The following is a 19,066-nucleotide window of genomic DNA, read 5'->3' on the forward strand; positions in this document are numbered from 1 at the left end:
GTGGCCAGCCTAAGGCACACCTGTGCAATAATCATGCTGTCTAATCAGCATCTTGATATGCCACACCTGTGAGGTGGGATGGATTATCTCGGCAAAGGAGAAGTGCTCACTATCACAGATTCTTTCAGATTTGTGAACAATATTTGAGAGAAATGGTTATTTTGTGTTTATAGAAAATGTTTTAGATCTTTGAGTTCATCTCATGAAAAATGGGAGCAAAAACAAAAGTGTTGCATTTATACTTTTGTTCAGTGTAAGATTCTTTCTATAGGGGCGGATGGTTGTATCAGCACATTTAAGCAGTTAAGTAGAGTTTCCAATGCTTGAATGTCCTATAAAAACAAATCCAGTCCCGTTTTAATTAAGCTTTGTTTATAAATCTAATCTAATCTAATTTGATCTAATCTCAGATGTGGAGATTTTGAAATAAAAGTCAATTTCCCAGCACAGCAATTTAGCTTTTTGCACTAAAAGGGAAAGGGAGTATACTTTACTCTGTGTTGTGTGTGTGGCCTTACACCAGACTAGACAACAAAGTGGAGAATTGTCCCCCTCATGCACCACCCACCATAATCTAATATCCAATATGCTGACCTCACCTCTTCACTCTACCCTTTTGTTGTCTTTATCTCATCACGCAGCAACTGTAAAGGTCATTCATCTTGAGTGTTCTCACACACAGGCAGAGGACACTCAGACTTACATTACACACCAAACAAATAAACAAACAAACACACACACATACCTGAGACTGCCATGTCATTGTATGCTTACTTCACATCTGTACTGCTTGGAGTGCAGGAAACCTCGTCTAAGATATCAAAAGGAAGGAAGAGGAAATTATAAAATGTCTCTTTTGAATTTGTTTTAACAAGATAACAGTAAACCTGGAGCTGCTGTAATGAGCCATTGAAAACTGACGTCTGTGAAATGCCCATAAGCCTGTACATCCCATCATCACCTTTCTGTCACAAGAGAAATATTTAATGGATTTTATTTCTCAGTGAAACAGACCCACCCATTATTAATGGTGAGCTACATGTACCGGTCACTTAAGTAGACCAAACATTTTTCTGCATCTCTGAAAACACCTCTAAATTCCTTCACACATCTTAAGCACAACACATGAGTTTACGGAAATGAAAGGGCAGTTTACCATTTGCTTAACCCTTAATGTCTATGTTATTGGAACTTCGTACAGTATGCCTTTGTTTTGGATTTTCCACATGTTGCAGCAGTGTGGGCGGGGCTGTTACAGAGAGTTAGTGTATTCAGCATTCAAATAGCTTGGTGTCTTTCTATAATACTCCAAACACAAAAGTAAAAGTGTGAAACTGATCAGTTGGATTACTACATGTATGTAATTGATACATATACATTTGTATGGTGCAAACAGTACTATACTATCAAAATAATAATATAAAGCCTTAACTAAGTACAGTAGTTGATAGTTGCGGTTGCCACATAAAGATTTAGCTAGCTCTTCTGATAGCACGAGGATTCATGTGCAACAGACTATCATGGATGATTGTAAAGGAATAGGTTGGGCCAACTTATGTTTGCCCTTCTCATTTGTATTATCAGACATATTAAAAATACAAATTAAAAACATTATAAAACTAATTTGGAGACAGCCATTCAGTATCTCATATGGCCCCTTAGGCTTCATGTCCCCCCTGTTGAAGGATTAAACAGCATGTTTATCGGCCATATCTGAGCAATCATTAGAACACAGAACTAACAAGGTCTGCTTTCCAAGCCCCATGAGTACCTCATTAAATAACTATGTTGGTTGGTATGGTAACAGGTAACATTTCAAATGAAAACCCTGTTAATGGAGCTTTTTTTAGCACTTTTTTCAGTAGTGCTAATGGAAAAGATAAGCAGCTCTGTTGAATTTGAATGTACAGCCTAGGGACAACAGCTTATCTGACCCAGATAGCATTACGTTTGACAAAAACATTGAAAACATGTATACTCATACTATAATGAGTATACAATCAATCTAAATGGGACAGATCAAATAATCCCTTATAATGGCTAAACAAACATTAAGCTTGGATTCTGCTCCAATTTCAATTCAAGTAGCACATGTCAGTACTTCCATTTACCCCAGGTTAGAATTAAATATGTAATTTAAGATCATTAGATGGGTTTTGTTGTGTGTGATATTACAGTGTTATAATACAGTGTACTATCATATGGTATAATAAGATATCTTCTGATATCCTGCTTGCTTTTATTGCCGTTTATTTTTAACTGACAGCTCAGTATGTGTGTTGACCAAATAGAAAAAGGGAGCTGTTTGCCATTTGGGTGTCTCAAGTGCCTCAACAGTGTAATATTAATACCACACCCATATTATAACACCACACCCGTTAAGGCAGTCATATTGGCAGGCATTCATTGATATTTAGTTCCTGCTTGAAAGAAAATATTGTGGAACTGGTGATCGTATTTGTTCCTTGATGCAAAATGCATTTTAATCATTGTTATCTTTTCCCTTAAAAACACTGAAAAGATCTCGAAACAGTCTCTGCTAAACAGTGAAGATATATCGTGTGCTTGCCAGCCAATAAATTAATTCTAATTTGATCATTGGCTCATTTAGCAGAATGGGATTCTTGCTTAGTGGAGAGACAATTACCTCCAATCAGCTGTGAACACAGCCTTTCCATAAATCTTATTTTCAGGCTGTGCTTCGCAGGGTCCCACAGCTCATTTCAGTCTTACCTCAGACAAGACCACCCCCCACCACTTTCCCTAAAAGCAGCTGAGAGTATTGATTTGTAATAATTATCTCATTTAAAGAGACTGTGAAACAGAGCCGTCTCCTCCAAAAGCCATTTCACCCCAAGGACATTTGAATATGTGTGTTTGCTGGTTTCCCCGAAATGATATAGTGAATCTATTTGATCTCCAATAAATGGATTTGGAGTTGCTGTGCAAAAGTGATCAATAACCAAGTCAACTTTTTCTGAAACAACATGGTGGATTGAGCCTGCTGTCTTGGAAAAATAACAATCCCTGATCAGAGAACGACAGAATCCTGCTGGTGATGTCAGGGCATCCTATCTTTCTAGTAACCTGAACCTGCAGAAGTGACTAAAGACTCTTGGATTGGTTTCTGAATTCACTTTGTTCTTATATTGGAAAAAAAGCTGAATAAAAACCTTTTTGCAAACAAACCAAAATACATGCCACAGGCACAGCCCTGCTCTGTGTCCGTTAGCAAGAAGGTGCTTTAGGCTACAAGCTAGTGTGATGCTAACATGCACACAATAACTAAAGCAGGCATAGTGTTATCAATTGTCCTTGGATCAGCTTGTTAGCAGGCACGCTAATGTTTGCTAATCAGCACTAAAGGCAAAGTACAGCAGATGGTGATCTGAACTGTATTAGTTTGTTGCTTTTTGGTCATGATCTAAAGTATTGGACAAATTTACATTTTGACTTGATGATCTAGAACCAGAGGAAAAGTAATCTGAGTCATTCATCTTAATTACTTTAATGAGGGGGACATGAGTCCCTCAACCACATTTCATGGCAATTAATTCAATTTGTTTTTGTAGATATTTCAGTCTGGGACAAATAAGGAAGCACAGAAGGAGATGGCTCAGGCGGAATATTGGGATTCAGCTCCAGTCCTCTTCCTCTGTTTCCTATTCTGTCTGGGTGAGAGAGGGAGAGCAGGACAGATAGACTGTTATCGGTCAGCATTTCAGGGGCTGCAGGGTAGGCAGGCAAAAGTTGCCAACAGTTTTACAATTTCATCTCTTCTGCATGTGGACATTCAAAACAGCCTTGTATTTGGGAATTGAAATTAGCTTCGGTGTGCTTTTAGTGAAAGTGCATGCTGGTGCAATATTTAAAAGTGACACAGCATCTGAGAGCCTGTAGCATTACTGCACAGGGAGGAACTCCCTTATGAGAAACATATGTTTTAATGCGCCACCGCTAACCTTGGCTAGTCAGTGGAGCTGTCGGTTTTGGGCTCTCTTCTGCCTGTGTGTGCGTGCATGTGTGTATGTGTGTGTTAGGAAGAGGTACATCATCCCTCCACTTGAGCAGCAAACTGCCCTTGGGTTACTGCAGTATTTCTCTCCCTCTCTGTGGCCCTTTATTACTCTCCCTCTCTCACGATCTTCCGGGTAATTGTATCAGACATAAACATACAGACGTGCTTACTAGCATATGCACGCGCCACTGCAGTCACACACACTCTCTCTTAGGCAGATGTGCAGGCTTGAATGACCCGTTTCTTCTGAGTGGTTGCTAAAAAAAAGCAGCTTTCCCTGCTGCGTGGTGATGGAATTGCATAATGAGTGTGATGTCAGCATCGTTCTTCCCACGGTAACAAGTGACGCTGACGGACAACGGAAGCGTGGAGCGGCGAGGTGACTGAGGGAGAGGTAGAAGAGAGGGAAAGGAAACGGAGAGTGGCACCAACACAAAGGAGAGGAAGTCAAAGCTGCAGTGAGTGAGATTTGTATGTCACAACACCTTAAATTACAAAGTGACACTGCAACAGAGAGGAGCATACCTTCAGCTCTGACTGGGATAATGTACTTGTATTCACCGAAATGACATTCTGCGGTTGGGTACAAACACTTCTCACACACACAATACCATAATACCTTGTTGTCAGATCAAGTCGCACATTTTTCTTGTATCACAGCAGCTCCATTTGCAACATTAGAAAGGAGATATATTAAGACCAGATACAAGAAAACAGACTTTTAAAGGGGCACTATTATGCTTTTGGGGGTTGTCCCTTTCTTGTAGTGTGTTATGTTATTGTGAATGTAAAAGGCTAACATCCCTGTGTTCCCTCCAGAGGGAGTTTCTCTCCCACACACTTCCCCCTGTCTGAAACACCTGCATTTTACTCCTTTGTTTACTACTGTGACATAGTGACATCATTATGTAACACTGACACTTCTATTGGCTAGTGTTCCAACACATTGTACATGATGGGCTCAGGGGCAGGACATCTCTAAGTAGTTGACCAATCACAACAGAGCCGGACAGAGCTTTAACATAATAAAGAGCTTTTTGAACATTAAAGCATGGAGACATGTCACAATTGATACAAATATGAACCTGAAAATGAGCATCATATGTCCTCTTTAACACAACATTAGAATCACTGAAGACAATGTGTTCAAGATTATTTTACCTGAGATTTAACTTTATATGAGGATTGACTTTGAAACTTTTTAAACCGTGACTCTGTATCTTCGAGTTGATGGTAATTCATATTCACTGTTCAGGACATTGTTTGGATTAGACACAATGCAGTTAGCCAACCTTAATATTTAGGCTGATTCAAAGGGTTGACCTACAATATTTTTGGCAGATGTTCAATTGGTGGAGCAGTTCTGACTTCAAAGAAAATGAAAAAATCCTTTTAAAAATATACCTAGTAGTAACCATCACTTTCCTACTGGTTCGATCTTTAACAATGCAGCATCATTTATAAACTCATCACAGGACAAATCTGAATCCGCAGAGTACACGCCAAGCGGCAAACTCTGGGGCAGAGCCGGGAAGCCCATAAGCAGGGGGGGATCTAGACTAGGGCTGAACGATTAATTGATTTTAAATCAAAATCGCGATTTTAAATGATGCGATTATCAAATCGCAAAGCCTGCGATTTTTTTTAACATTTTTATTTTGTTTTTACAATTTATTTTGTTTTTTTTTACAATTTTTTTATTGTGTGTCAGTCATCCACACCAATCGGAAGTGCTGTGCTCCACATGTACCAGCCATTGTTAATCAATCAGAAGTAGCCCATGATAGAAGGTGATAGACAGATTGATCCAATCACCTGCCAAGTGCTTTTGAAAGTGCCTGCCCTTTCCAAATGGCTTCCAATGGAGCTTTCCTAGATGGTTTGGTGAAACAAACCATCTGAGTCAGGTTAGTACTGCTCCATCACATGTTTCTATTACAGGGTGAATCTTAAACTGAAGCTTGACTTTAAAGCAACCCAACGGAAGTTTCATGAAACTTTTGTTTTTTCACTCGTAGCTCGGGCTGCGGGGGTGCTAGAGACGGGAGCACGTTGATACGACCTTCCTAGCCGGAGTTATGGCCATATTTTACAATAAACTTCCGTTGGGTCGCTTAAAAACAAATATCGCAATTCGAATCGCAATCGCAATATTTGTCAGAAAAATCGCAATTAGATTTTTTCCCAAAATCGTGCAGCCCTAATCTAGACAAATATTCATGGGGTGTCAGGAGATTTTGAGGGGTGGCATCCCCTGGCAGAAGTATATGCTGATTTAATCGCACTCATATCAATCAATGTTAACTTGGAAAGCCACAATATTGATATTTTAACTCAATAACATTAGGTGACATTATTGTGGCACATCAGTAAAGCCTACATATAAATATATAAGGTGGCAGACTTAATTTAATGAAATTTAAATGAACAATAACTGAATGAGTTTGTTTCACTCTTAGACCAGCAGGGGTACCAAATATATGCAGACTGCTGTAATAAGTACATTAATTAACTGTCTCATCGATGTTTGTCTGAATGAATATGATAATATTAACAATCATATCATTCTTATCAGCTGTCAATCACTGTTATGATTCACATATTCATTTATTATTGAATAAACTATATTTTGTGGAGTAGTTAATGACGAATGTTCCTCAAGATGCTTGCTCAGCCTCCTTCAAATTTGAAAGACAAGTAATTATATCATGTATCAAAATTCGAAAGAATCAAAGGAACAGTTCAGCGCCCCACAACTTTAATGCAAACAGTTACAACCTTGACTTTACATCAGAAAGAACAAACATTAAATAAGTGACTAACTGCATCAGTTAGGGTTAAAAAACGTTTATTCAGCTAAAACATATACATCGCTGCAGTTATTATCCAGTGGAAAGTCCTTATACTCTACTGGCCTAGTTCAATCAAAGTGGTTACTTTTTTTTGGCTGGGCAGTGAAGTATAAGTCTTATTTGACTTTCTCAGGGTAGACCCCCACAAAGAAAATGAAATCGCTGCCAATCATATTTCCAAGCTCGCGCCAGGGCCGGGGGAGGGGTTACAAGACTTGCGTCTTGTGCTGCATTCACTTGCACTCGGACATTAGAGTTTTCTCTCATAAATGTCCGATGAGCCACAACTTTTCTTTCAAAACAAAGATGCCAACTGGGATGGCAGCTGGGGTAAATCCGCCCCTGCCCAGTGGCGGCTGGTGGAAAATATTTTTGGTGGGGCTGTTGATATAGTGAGTAAAAAAAAAATGATGGGGAGAAATGACCCCTTAAATTAGGACTTCTGGTGATGTAATGGCGCGTTTCCAGTGCAGCGCGGAGCTCGCTTTAATGCTGCGTTCAGACCGGACGCGATGCAAATATTCGCTTCGCTCTAAGCCGCACCGCACCGCGGCTGCCAGCTGTGTTTACTCGCATCATTCAAACAAGACGCGCTCGGGAGCTACAACTACAACAAAATGTACATATTTAAATTTTTTTAAAAAACAGTACTTTTCAGGCTCCAGCTCCGAGCCGGAGCTGAAAACGCGTTGGTGTGAAAGGGGCATAAATGATGCCGACGTAACAACATACACACGAAGCCATTCTCATCCAACTCATCCAACACCTTGGTCACTCACGAGTCTAAAAAACAACTCACGTCAACGCAGGTAAGCAACGTGGGCGCCAACGTGGGCACCAACGTGGGCGCCAACGTGAGCGCCCTCGTGACCAAAATATTTGACGGCGCTGATTGGCTGAAATTATGTTTCGGCGGCACAGTTTACTATTGAGACTTTTGCAACGTGCTGGTTGCTGCTGTTTGGCTCGGGGGCTCCTTGCACGGCGCCCGGTAATGATAAACTAATGCCACGGGCAAGGCCAGGCAGGAAACATGTGACTTATCAGTAACTTTAGACATCGTAACACAATTTTAAACGAGATTTTATTGTAGATTATACATGTTACTGATACCAATTGTATGATATTTACCTTGTTCATTAAAAATAAAAATATAAAATATATTTTTTTTTTAAATATTTTTTTTTAAATATATATTTTTTAATTTAATATATTTTTTTATATATTTTTTTGTATGTGGGAAGAGGTGGGGCGGTGCCCCTAGCGCCCCTATGGGCCGGCCGCCACTGCCCCTGCCCATGAGAAAATGCCACAAACTGTTCATACTCGCTCGGATCGGTCATTAGCCCGCATGGTTTTTTATACCACTGCTACGCTGACGACACCCAAATAATTCTGTCTTTTCCCCGCTCAGAGACCCAGGTCGTCGCATGCATCTCTGCTTGTCTAGCTGACATCTCTCAGTGGATGTCTGCTCATCACCTCAAGCTCAACCTTGACAAGACTGAGTTGTTTCCCCGACTCAGACTGCAAGGAATCTGGGTGTGACCCTAGATAACAACCTGTCCTTCACTGCAAACATCGCTGCTACAACCCGTTGCTGCAGATACACGCTTTACAACATCAGGAAGATACGTCCCCAGCTGACACAGAAAGCGACGCAGGTTCTGGTCCAGGCTCTCGTCATCTCACGCCTAGACTACTGCAACTCCCTCCTGGCTGGTCTACCTGCATGTGCCATCCGACCTCTGCAGCTCACCCAGAATGCAGCGGCTCGTCTGGTCTTCAACCTTCCTAAATTTTCCCACACCACTCCGCTCCTCCGCTCCCTTCACTGGCTTCCGGTAACTGCTAGAATCCACTTCAAGACACTGGTACTTGCTTACCATGCTGCGAATGGATCTGGCCCTTCGTACATCCAGGACATGGTTAAACCGTACACCCCAGCGCGTGCACTACGCTCTGCATCAGCCAAACGACTCGCTGCGCCCTCGCTGCGAGGGGGACCCGAGTTCCCATCAGCAAAAACACGTGGGTTTGCTATCCTGGCTCCAAGATGGTGGAATGAGCTCCCCATTGACATCAGGACAGCAGATAGCTTGCACATCTTCCGGCGCAAACTGAAAACTCATCTCTTTCGACTCCACTTTCGAGCGATAGATTTATTAACAAAGCACTTATATACTAATAAAGGACTGGCTTATCTAAAGCCAGTTGAGTAGCACTTGAAATGTTTGGCTCTATGAAACCTGATGTACTTATATGATTCTGTTTTCTTCAAGGTTGTGTCTTCCTGGTCGAATGTACTTATTGTAAGTCGCTTTGGATAAAAGCGTCAGCTAAATGCAATGTAATGTAATGTAATGTAATCTATTGGCCGATAGGGAATGGCTGCAGAAAGGAGCAATTTCCATAGATCCCCATAGGCGCTTTCACACCGGAGCACTTTTTTCCCAGGAGTAGTTCCGATATTTCTTGGGATTTTGTATTTACACCAAAAAGATCTGGACATTTCAAGGACCGCCTACTTCCATCTACGTAACATTGCAAAAATCAGGCATATCTTGCCTCAAAACGATGCAGAGAAACTAGTCCATGCATTTGTTACTTCAAGGCTGGATTATTGTAACTCTTTATTATCAGGGTGTACCAAGAAGTCAGTCAAGTCGCTTCAGCTGATTCAAAATGCTGCAGCTCGTGTACTAACAAGAGTTAGGAAAAGGGACCACATTACTCCTGTTCTGGCTGCCTTACACTGGCTCCCTATAGAACACAGGATAGAATTTAAAATTCTTCTTCTCGCCTACAAAGCCCTTAATGGGCAGGCGCCATCTTACCTTAAATAACTCATTATACCCTACTGTCCTACTAGGGCATTGTGTTCCAAGAATGCAGGGTTGTTGGTTGTTCCTAGAGTCTCTAAAAGTACAATGGGAGCCAGAGCCTTTTCTTATCAAGCTCCACATTTGTGGAATCAGCTTCCAGTTTGTGTTCGGGCGGCAGACACCCTATCCGTTTTTAAGAGTACGCTTAAGACCTTCCTTTTTGATAAAGCTTATAGTTTAGGGCTGATTAGATTCAGCCCCTAGTTTTGCTGATATAGGCTTAGTTTGTCGGGGGACATCTTACTTCTTCCTTCTCTCTGTCTATACCTGTGTACTCTCATGTTCCGATTAACCCAGCTTCCCCAAATGTCTTTCTTTTTGGTGTCTATATACGCTGGGATCCGGAGTCATGGATGATCCTGCGGTCCTGTGTCCTGCCCTGGATCTTGAGTCGTGGCTGTGGTCCTGGATCATAGGTCCTGGATGGATATCCTCGTGGATTCATCTTCCTATTATACACACATGCATCCATTTCCAAACATTTGGACTACCTATGTTGCAAATGTATTATCTTTTCAATTTACGCACGGCATCTATTGCACGTCTGTCCGTCCTGGGAGAGGGATCCCTCCTCTGTTGCTCTCCCTGAGGTTTCTCCCATTTTTCCCTTTAAAACTGTGGGTTTTCTTCTGAGGTTTTTCCTTGTACGATGTGAGGGTCTAAGGACAGAGGGTGTCGTATTGTCATACTGATATTTTGTACAAACTGTGAAATCCACTGAGACAAATGTAACATTTGTGATATTGGGCTATATAAATAAACATTGATTGATTGATTGATTTGGATCAGGCTGGAGTTAGGCTCTGACGTCACTGTCGAGACGGCAGCGGCCGACTCCACCTACAAAGGGCTTCTCAGCAACTCTGCAGAAACCTATGGGTGACGTCACAGACACTACGTCCATTTATATATACAGTCTATGGTACACGCCAGAGGTGGGAGTAAGTCCTACATGTGCAAGTCATGAGCAAGTCTCAAGTCTTGACCTACAAGTATCCCAAGTCACTGTGGTGAAAGCAAGTCAAGTCAAGTCAAGTATTTATTTATCTACATCGAATTTTAAACACCGCAATATTTGACGTCGAATTTTTTTCACTTGAATTTTTGGGATCTGAATTTGAACATTCTAATTTTTTTAACTTGAATTTTTACATTTTTATTTCACATAGGTAAATTCGGAGCAAAACAAATTCAGATACATGATTTTCAAAGTAGTTATTTTCAATGCTATCAATTCGGTGTCTGATAAAATTCAAATACTTGTGTCTCTTGTTTGCTTCCATACTGCTTGAACGGCGACGCAATGTTTACAGTAATAACAGCTGTGAGGTCCGTGCAGAAAGCAGAGCAGTGTGTAAAATATATATCACTCAGTATAACAGGCCTACTCTCTTTATTTGCTTTAGTTTAGTAGATAACTACAAACAAAGAGTCGATACTTTTCTAAGACCATTTAGTGCTTCACATAATAAAATACACAATGGCTGTATCCTGATTATGCTTTAGGAGCTGTAGGTATGTGGTACAGTGTGTAGGTGTGTGTGGTACAGTGTGTAGGTGTGTGTGGTACAGTGTGTAGGTGTGTGTGGTACAGTGTGAAGGTGTGTGTGGTACAGTGTGTATGTGTGCGTGGTACAGTGTGTAGGTGTGTGTTGTACAGTGTGTAGGTGTGTGTGGTACAGTGCGTAGATGCGGCGGACAGACGGGTCTCAGTTGATTTGGTGTCCTATGCTTACTTTTAATACTTGTACAACTTTTGGCCCGTAATTTCAATTCCCCATTTCAGCGACCAGAGAGAGGGGGGGGGGGATATATCCAGTCTCTGATAGTGTTACGTTATTATGAGAGTGCTCTCATACTTGTTTGATTCTGAAATTGTATATATTTATTAGGGCTGCAGTCGATTAATCGCATGATTGTCCATAGTTAATCGCGATTAATCGCAAAATTAATCGCACATTTTTTATCTGTTCTAAATGTACCTTAGAGGAATATTTTTCAAGTTTGTAATACTCTTATCAACATATGAGTGGACAAATATGCTTTATGCTAATGTTTATTATCATTTGAACAATGACAACAATTCTCATGAATATTAAACACAACAACCTCTGAACATTACAAATATTAGCCTCAATTCAACCTGGAACCTCTCATACAATAATACAATACAGTGTGTGTGTGTGTGTGTGTGTGTGTGTGTGTGTGTGTGTGTGTGTGTGTGTGTGTGTATGTGTGTGTGTGTGTGTGTGTGTGTGTGTGTGTGTGTGTGTGTGTGTGTGTGTGTGTGTGTGTGTGTGTGTGTGTGTGTGTGTGTGTGTGTGTGTGTGTGTGTGTGTGTGTGTGTGTGTGTGTGTGTGTGTGTGGTGTGTGATGTGTGTGTATGGATCGTTGGAGCTATGTGCACCTCACGGCCATCTGCTCGAACGGGAGCTGCCTGGACGCTGCGATCATGTTGCGCGCACTATCCGAGCTGAGTGTGCTGACTTTTCGTCCCACTGTCTGGCTTCCTGCATAAAGTCAAGTGCTCGGCGCAGTTGTCGGCGAAATGTCACTCCTCTGTTTTCATTGAAACAGCTCCTTATATCCGTTAGCGCAGCTAGCTAGCACCAGATGCTAACAACAACAATACACGTAAGGTCTCTCCCGGTCCTCCCGATGGCCAGTCGGTGCCTGCCGGTGAGCGTGGAAGTGTGGTCTGCAGCAAGCGGACGGCAGGAGCGGGGCTGTCAGCATCAGCTTGTAGATGGTATTTTAAACTCGATGCGCTCTGAAACTACGGGGTGGCCGAGGACAAAAATGCACATGTGTTAATCGCGTTAAAATAATTAGTGGCGTTAATTTTTTTTTGCGTTAACGCGTTATTAACGCGTTAACTTGACAGCCCTAATATTTATATAAATATATGTGTGTGTATATGTCCGCATCTGTTATGGTGGTCCTGTCACTTTATGCTGCAGACCCTGCATACCACTGTTCTCTTCTTATTACTGTCATCGACAAAATAATCCTTTAATCCAAACTTCACTATTTTTGGAGTAAAGCTAGCCGCTGCCATGTTAACTGAGACTCCTGCCTTCTAGTGGGTTGCCAGGTTTGCGCGCATGGCACTATAATCACGTTTTCCGAAAAAACTAAACGTAATATCTCACTACAAAAACAAACGCAAATATTTCATTTTAAACAGTCAAGTCCTTTCAAGTCATCTATCTCAAGCTTAAGTCAAGTCTCAAGTCATGAATACCAAGTCAAAGTCAAGTCAAGTCAAGTCTTTTATCAATGTTAGTCAAGCAAGTCTCAAGTAAAAAAATATGCGACTGGAGTCTGACTCGAGTCAAGTCATGTGACTCGAGTCCCCACCTCTGGTACACGCACACAGCAAAACTACTCAGGCAGGGAATTGCTGATGTCACATTGCAGGATTTAAAGTTTGCTGTCATTTGAAGCTCAGTGCATAAAAAAAAGTCACCTAGTTCAGCTTTAAATCAAGAAGGTGGAGGTTTTTTTATGATAACCACTTTCACAGCTGAATGATAGTGTTGATTTTCTGCTTTGCCAGATTTATTTGCAGTCATGTGCCTCACTTTCTGCTGTTAACTGAGCTCATCTTCAGTCATTAATTTCTAATGGGTGCTCTCTTGCTCGGTCATAAACACACGTCCCCTGGCCTGTTCCTGATCCACACTACTCTGTGTCTGCATTCCTCGGCTTGTAACAGAAGCAAACACATGCTATGATATTGTTAAATGGAGTGCTTGACTGACAGTGACCAGTGGCATTGCTACTCTTCCTCATGCATACTGAATACTGAAGTATTACAAGCACACACTGTTCCTCCTGAGGATCTGACTCCTCCCATCAATGAAGGTCACAAGGCAGTTTTGGATTTCTTGGCTGAAGGGACCCTATTATTAGCTGTCACGTGATCAATGATTCAAGATTTTTCTTTTGCTACATGCTGTTCACCAGCTTTCCATAATATATTCTGTTTGTGGGTAGGCATGTCATTTTATTGGATTTTTTTTGCTGGAAAGATGGTCAATAAATGCGCAATGGGACAAAACAATGTGCAGTGGTTCCCAAACTTTTTTGTATCGTGTATATATTTGAGCAGGGGGGTATACTACGAAGCAGGATTTTAGCTTAGCCGGCTAAATTCAGGGAAAACTCCGGCTTTCCGGTCCTACGAAGCTGGTTCTCTTTTTAGCAGGCTAGATCTCCATGGTAACTTATGCTTAGCGGCTAACCTGGGGGGTATACTACGAAGCAGGATTTTCATTTAGCAAGATAACTTCTGGGATTTCCGGTACTACGAAGCTGGTTCACTTTTTAGCGGCTAGATCTCCATGGTGATTTATCCTGGAACCTAGTCTGTGCTCCGAAGCAGGATAGGTTCCAGGATAAGAGATCAACTCAGCGAAAGCACCACGCCTGCTGACCAATCAGAGCTCAGTGTGCGGAGGAAATACAGGAAAGACGGCCGGCCAAAATCACCGACTGTGTGAACGTGAAAATGAATAGAATATCACCTCCCATCTTCAGAGCAATCTGACTATTATAACATTAGCGTTAAGAAAGCTTAGGCCTACTTAAATATCTGCCACAACATAAGAAACCGGATCAAAGTAACATTACGTAGCCTACAGTCCGCGGCACTGTGAGTGCAGACGTCAATGTGTCCCATTATCATTCATATCACATCATAATGTATCATATATTTCCTTATCTGAGTCAGCTTATTGAGCCGTATCTGGCCGTGCAACGCTTACAGTGTCACGCAGAAGTATTATTTTAAGCAACACATTAAGTTGACGAAACACTCGAGTCAAATGTATTTAAAGTCAGATCCACTCGTGTCTTGGACGGGGCAGTGATATCATAAACCTGTTAATGTACGCATTCAAACACTTTTTCTTTTACCAGCTGTATTCACCTTGCAGGTGCAGCTATGTGGCTTTGATCCTGGATAAAGTGTTTAAGTCATGGATGTTTAAAGTTTAACTTCTTCATATTTGACTAATATTATAGTTGACTTTTCATTCAGGAAGTATGACGCTGCGCTGTCAGTACGCTTCTCCATGTTTGTGATTGGTCGAATGCTCCAGATACCTCCCCTCTCATGTGAACGCGCACCTAACTAGATAGGACACGGCTGGTTTGAGCGAACGAGTTGATAGCCAGCGTTGTAGGACAGTTTTAGCGAGAGCGGCTTTGTTTTGGATTAAGTCAACCAGATAACTCAAAACATATCCAGGATAGGTTGAACTAGATTCGTAGTATACCCCCCTGGTCGCCATTCTATAGTACCCCCTCTCTCATCTGTGATGATTCGCCTACATTTTTTCTCGTGGTAAACAGTTTGTAATCTTATTCAACCCAAATGCTCCTTAAAGGAAAATCACTTGTATTACTCACCCTTCAGATTAATGAAATCCTCCTCCTGCTGCCTTGATATTATTCCAACAGGATTTTTCAAAGATGTTTTGCCTTGCATGGCCTCAGATCTACTTCATATTGTAAACAAATCTCTTCACTCAGGTATTTTTCCACAGGCCCTGAAAACTGCAGTCATTAAACCGCTCTTAAAAAATAATAATCTAGATGATTCAGTAATGAACAATTACAGGCCCATATCAAACCTCCCATTTCTAGGTAAAATCATTGACAAAAACAGTTGAGTAATTTCTTGCATTTAAATAACTGTTTCGATGTGTTCCAGTCAGGCTTTCGTCCAAACCACAGCACTGAGACTGCTCTTGTAAAGGTCTTCAATGACATCCACTTAAACACAGACAGTGGCAGAACTTCAGTGTTAGTATTATTAGATCTCAGTGCTGCGTTTGACACTGTTGACCACAGCATATTACTAGACCGACTGGAAAACTGGGTGGGACTTTCGGAAACAGTTCTAAATTGGTTTGAATCCTACTTAAAGGACAGAAATAACTTTGTTTCTATAGGTAAATACACATCTGAGTTGACAAATATGACATGTGGGGTTCCTCAAGGCTCCATTGTGGGGCCTCTTCTCTTTAACATCTACATGCTACCACTGGCTCAGATAATGAAGAACAACAAAATAAGTTACCATAGCTATGCAGATGACACACACATTTACGTAACAATTTTAACAGGAGACTGCTCCAATTCAAACACTGAGTAAGTGCATTGAACAAATCAATGACTGGATGTGTCAGAACTTTCTCCAATTAAACAAAGATAAAACTGAGGTAATGGTTTTTGGAGCCAAGGCAGAACGTATAAAAGTTAGCGCTGAGCTTCAGTCTGCAATGTTCAAAACAACAGATAAAGCCAGAAATCTAGGTGTAGTCATGGACTCTGACCTGAGTTTCAACAGTCGCATTAAAACAGTTACTAAATCAGCCTACTATCACCTAAAGAATATATCTAGGATTAAAAGACTAATGTCACAGAAGGATTTGGAAAAACTTGTCTATGCTTTTATCTTCAGTAGACTCGACTACTGTAATGGTGTCTCTGCAGTTCTCACTAAAAAATCTATTAGAAAGCTGCAGCTAATTCAGAACGCTGCTGCTCGAGTCCTCACTAACACTAAGAAAGTGGATCACATCACTCCTGTTCTGAAGTCTTTACACTGGCTTCCTGTGTGTCAAAGAATAGATTTAAAAAATACTGCTGCTGGTTTATAAAGCACTGAATGGTTTAGGCTCAAAATACATTTCTGACCTCCTACTAAATTTTGAACCATCCAGATCTCTCAGGTCTTCAGGGACTGGTCAGCTTTCTGTCCCCAGTGTCAGAACTAAACATGGTAAAGCAGCGTTCAGTTATTATGCTCCAAATATCAGGAACAAACTCCCAGAAACCTGCAGGTCCGCTGCAACTCTGACTACTTTTAAATCCAGGCTGAAAACTTTTATTTTTGTCGCTGCTTTTAATTTAACTATTCATATCTTAAACTGCACTGTAACTTTTATCCATGTATTTTTTCTTTTAATGTTTATTTTATTAGCTTTTCTTTTTAATGACTGATTTTAAATGCCATTTTCTTAATCTCTTTCATTTTTTGTAAAGCACTTTGAATTGCCTTGTGTTGAAAAGTGCTATATAAATAAATGTGCCTTGCCTTGCCTTGCCTTAATACAAATGCATTTAAACTTGACATTTACACTTATTGTGAGTGATAAATAATAATATCAAGACTTACTTCTAGCAGTTTAAACATCTTTTATTGAGATAGATGTTTTAATGAGATACTTGAGCTTGCTTGTCTTTCATAAGCTTTGATAGTTCTGGGGGAGGACACCAGGCTTATGAACATTTAAAAATATTTTTTTTTGTGGAAATATATTGTAATCCCTAATCTTTTGACGTACCCCCTGCAATCCCCTCAAGTACCCTTAGTGGTCCCTGCACCCCCAGTTGGGAACCCCTTTGCTAAAAGACGCTAACATTGTTCCCTAAAGCCAAGGAGGAATGATATAGAGGAGGTTTGTTATTTTTTATTTGATATTTTTAGCTGGAAGCCATTGCCTACTTTGGCTTGAAAGTTAGATGATAGGGGACACAATAGGGGAATGTTGTTTTGGATAATAATACTTAATGCAGGTAGTTGATAAATGTTTGCACATTTCATCAATGTGGGGACGGGTGGCGCAGTGGTCTGTGCGTTTGATCATCAGATCAAGGGGGCGTTGGGGAACTCCAGTTCGAAACCCGCTCCCGCCCCACTGCGTCAGGCCGTTGTGTCCTTGGGCAAGACACTTCACCCGAATTTGCTCCTGTGGGTATTGTCCACAGTAGATGACCATTACATGTGTAATGTGTATTTGTAAAGCGCTTTGAGAGTCTTTGATAAAGCGTTATAATAAATATAAGGATTATTATTATCAACATATTTTTTATTTCAATATTGATAGGAGCAGCTTTAATTAATGTTTCAGCTTCAGAATATAAATTAAACACTGTTAGAAGCAGATTATATTTCAAACCGGAGAGACGTGATGTAAGAATTACATATTTATTGTTTACACGTCATATGAATGAAATTATTGCCATGATAATACAACAGGAGAATGTAATGGTGTTTGGCGATTAGGCCCCGGTTTGCAAGATAATCATTCAGGAGGGAAAGCACCGCTCCGATGAAATCCCCGGGGTCTAGACACTGGTGGTGGTGCTGAGTAGGTGAGACCGGTCTGAAGAAGGAATGTTTAGCTTTGTCCTGGAGGAGACGGGAGGCGAGAGGGGTGGAGGCGGGTTGCGGTCATCTGCAAGTGACAACTGACAGGGAGGAAGAGCAGGCATTTAAGGCATTTAGCATGTGCAGCTATTGGCTGCTGAGGGGTGACGCCCTCATATTTAATGAGGGGGGAAGGGAGCCATAGAGTGACGTGTGAGTGACTCGTGTTAGGTCTTCCTTATTGAACTTGCGCTAAAGCTTTCATTTGTGTGTGAACAGAATTATAATAATAATAATATATATAAACAAATATTTACAAATAATGAAATTAATGTGGTCAGTTTAAGAAAAAGACCCAGTTGGATTTTTAACACTCCATACACTGAGGCAGTTTACACAGACAGCAGAAGAATGACACATGAATGTAAAAAAGAAAAACATTAACAGTCCATTTATTTTCAGTAATTTATGGAAAATACATACAGTTTATGGATTACACTGGATTGTTTAGCAGCGTTTGTCCAATCTGGCCACCTCCGATTTATGTCAGACTTGCTGTTTAAACCTTATATAAGATGTCCATCATGACTGTACAGTCCACAGTTGACGCATGCAAAAACATGGCTTTGTTCCATTGACAGACAGTATGAAATAATGCCAACATCATCCTGACAGAAAGAACAGAATAACATCCGGTCTGTTGATGACAAATCTTAAAAGGATTAGCTCCATTTTCAAATGTGTCAGGAAGCTTATTATTTCCTTCAGTTCTGCTTATTATTATTATTATTCTACGTATTCATTTCTTATAGCATAATTCACTCGAAAGAGAAACATAGAGTTGGGGGTATATGAGTGTCTCTGTGATGAGTTATCTGATGGAGTAACACATGATAATGTTACATGGTGCCTTGAGAGTAGCAGTAGGAGGAAGTTAGGTTGATTAGAAATACCAATTAGACTGAACGTCCCTGTTGTCGAGGATTGCTCCCAGAGACGCATAGTCTCTGTTAACCATAAAGGCCCTGTCACACTGTCCCGAAATTGACACCCGATGGACACACGAATATGGAATTGTGAATTTCGCACGAAGATGGCCCCGAACCACACACGAAGGCAACATTTACATTACATTTAAGACATACAA

Source organism: Gymnodraco acuticeps, unplaced genomic scaffold, assembly GCF_902827175.1.
Source record: "Gymnodraco acuticeps unplaced genomic scaffold, fGymAcu1.1, whole genome shotgun sequence".
Taxonomy (NCBI): domain Eukaryota; kingdom Metazoa; phylum Chordata; class Actinopteri; order Perciformes; family Bathydraconidae; genus Gymnodraco; species Gymnodraco acuticeps.